Genomic DNA, 3,184 nt, shown 5'->3' with positions numbered 1-3,184 from the left:
ATCAGCAATCTGTTTCAAAGCTACAGCGAGTGCTTCGCGTCATCGCCGAAGGTCCAACAAACGCCAATTGCATTGCATTGTAATCGACCAGCACGCCCGACCTCTCCGCCAAAGCCCCGACCGTGTGTCGCCGCGAGAACGACATGCCTTACAAGACCAAGTGGAAGAAATGCTTCGAGACGACGTCATCAGCCATCGAAGAGGCCCTCAGCGGCACCGGTTGTTCGAGTCAGGAAGAAAGACGGCGCACCGATTCTGCGTCGATTGCCACCCCTTCAACAAAACAGAAGAAGAGCTATCCCGCTCCCCCGCATCGACGACACACTGTACCAGCTCTGAAACACCAAGTATTTCTGATCGAGGGACCTCAAGAGCGGCTACTGGCAAATTGAGGTCGATAAAATAGATCGCGAGAAGACCGCATTCATCACTCCACATGGCCTCTTCGAGTTTAAGTTGATGCCATTTTGACTCTGCTCCGCACCAGCGACGTTTCAGGGAGTAATAGGTACAGTGCTGGAGGGCATGAAGTGGCAGATTTGTCTGGTATATTTAAATGACGTCGTTGTCTTCGCCTAGAACATTGAGGAGCACATAAAAAGGCTTCAAGGAGTGGTAGAGGCATTAAGCCGTCCTGCATAACCATGAAACAAGAGAAGTGTCACTTTGCTTATGAATAGCGGCTATTTCTATAAGCCACATCATTAGCAAGCAGGGAGTACACCCAGACCAGGAGAAAACAGCGGCAACCGCACTGTTTCTACCGCCGCCCGATAAGAAAGCTGTGCGCAGATTCCTGGGACTGCGCGCGTATTACCGACGAATTGTAAAAAACTTTTCGCGCATCGCCAATCCTCTGACCCAACTGACAAAGGCAGACATGCCATTTAAATGGGAAGCGCCGCAACCAAAAGCCTTCGTTTACACTCCCCACTGATCCTCGCGCACTTTGATGAAAACGCCGAGATTGAAGTTCATACCAACGCAAGCTGCGTGGGCCGTTCCCTGTCCAGGGACGAGGCTAACTCTTCGACAATTGAGAAGGAGTGCCTTGCCATCATCTGAGCTACGTCAAAGTTCCGTCCCTACCTTTCCGTACTGCCGTTCAAGGTGGTCAGCGATCACCACGCACTGTGCTGGCTTGCCACTTTGAAGAACACCTTTTTCCGCCTCGCTCGATGGAGCCTGCGCCTCCAGGAATTGGACGTCACCATCGTTTACAAGTCCGTCCGACGGACAAGATACATCTTTATGGTATTTATTGTAGGATGTGACGGTTGTGAAATTCTAAATAAAACTAGAGTTTACGTTAACAATATAGTGCAATAAAACTGACGCAACGCTGATAGAATTTTAAGCAGCAGTATACAGGGACTCTCGGCTTAGCAATAAAAGCGAACGAAGCCGTCAAACCGGATTTCTCGATACCTTACGCAAGTATAAGTTCTTTTGTATCGCCGTAGCACGTGGCCCGTTGGTCTAGGGGTATGATTCTCGCTTTGGGTGCGAGAGGTCCCGGGTTCAAATCCCGGACGGGCCCTTTGCTCTTACATTTTTTTAACTGTAATTTTGCAGCGTGTACTAGGGATACCTTCTGACATCTAAAAGCTACTATAGCCTCCACAAATTCCTAGCGATTCATGATTGAAAGCGACCCCGGAGTAGTTTCTCATATTTTAGCTGCCCTTGTCGATGTCAGGTTCAGCAGGCTCTGGTACGTAATGCAGGTGTTGCACTTTTCAAGGTTAAACATTCAAAAGCTACAAGGATTTTCGCCGTTGTCTGAATGGGAGCGCTGCAGCCGGACCAACCTATTCAGAGAGGTACAAGAAGGAGGGCTGGTACTGGGCCATTTGTTTTTGCAGCAGCTGGTCAATCTTTTTTTGTTTTTCCGGGACACAAGAAACCCGTTTTTGCGCACCGTATGCCAGGTTCGGCTGCGGCGCCTGCTGCCGGAGTACGTAGTCTCTACTACTGAGGTTTACTTTAGGATCAGCGGCTTTTACCGGGAAATCGTAGCGAGTGTGAGATTCCTTTCAGCGCGGTTTTCAAATGATTTTCTGTCGACTGTGAAACGGAAGAAACTGTATCATGCTTTGTGCGATATAGCTTTCCAAGTGCCCTTGTACAGGGCCTTGTACAGTGGAGGCCCAGGCAGAAATGTTTTAAAGAGAGTTAAAAAAATGCAGTTGCCACCAGGAACAAAAACCTTCTTTTTTAAGCTGCACACCGGCACCTTTCCGGTTAAAATATTTTTAGAGGGAAAGGATTCATTTTTCCCAGGTCATATGCAGAAAGCCGGAAACAATAGACCGCGGTTTTTTACACTGTTGAGAAGGGGTTTTTTTGGGGATGTATTGCAGCGAACCCTAAATAAATAATTACCACTAGACCCGTATGGCATCCGATACTTATCTGTAGAAAATGAGGATGGGGTACCATCTGACTTTATAATGCTGATAGGCCTCCACTGTATATGACGCTCCAGAATAGCAGGCTACCATTGTGACAAAGACGCAAGATCAGCCCGAAATTACTTTCGGGAAAGCGTGGACTGCTTCCTGGCCATCCAGAAAGCCGCTGCGGAGCCTCCGGAGTGGCTCTCGAGACTAGAGCCGCTGTGCAATTTGCGCGTATTTTAATCTGACGAAGCCAGATTCACGCTGGCTGACCACGACAGCGCCGTGTGTATGTAAGTACATAGCGTTTAGTGTGCTTTATTAATCGTTTGTTTTGTTGAATGTTATGTATCAAATCCAGGCAATAAAGAAAAAAAGTCGATGTCAGGTTACTGCAGGCCATATCCCTTTTGATATGATTACTTACAGTGACAACTTGAAACTCTGCCTGTTAAAAGTCCATTCGCAGAACAAAACACAATGTGAATAAATAATTCTGGAAAGGCTACAGAACTGAAGCATTAAATAAAAACTTAAAGCTGAGAAACATGATGCAGGCAGTTGGTAAAAGCTGGATAATTATCATCCTAAAGCATAAGGCAACAAACTAAATAGAGCATAAGTTCACACGGCGAAGGCAGCAGTAAATAAAAATACTGTCCTCTCTACTAGCGGGATCATTATATTAACGAATTAGATGACAGTGCAAATCAATAAAAACAAGACCCTGTTAGACTGACAGGGCCACAGGGCCGGCTAATTTGGCTCGAGACGTTGTAAAACTG

General features: G+C 46.9%; 1 non-coding gene across 1 annotated transcript; it reads left to right on the top strand.

Moving 5' to 3' along the window:
* The first annotated feature begins 1,468 nt into the window (after nt 1–1,468).
* Nucleotides 1,469–1,540, top strand: TRNAP-UGG (transfer RNA proline (anticodon UGG)). Its single transcript has one exon. It is a non-coding gene; the product is annotated as a tRNA-Pro (tRNA).
* Nucleotides 1,541–3,184: the final 1,644 nt, after the last annotated feature.

Source organism: Amblyomma mixtum, chromosome 3 (assembly GCF_055824585.1).
Source record: "Amblyomma mixtum isolate Tamu chromosome 3, ASM5582458v1, whole genome shotgun sequence".
Taxonomy (NCBI): Eukaryota; Metazoa; Arthropoda; class Arachnida; order Ixodida; family Ixodidae; genus Amblyomma; species Amblyomma mixtum.
Note: the sequence above shows the minus strand (reverse complement) of the source record. Positions and strands in the feature narration are given on the sequence as shown.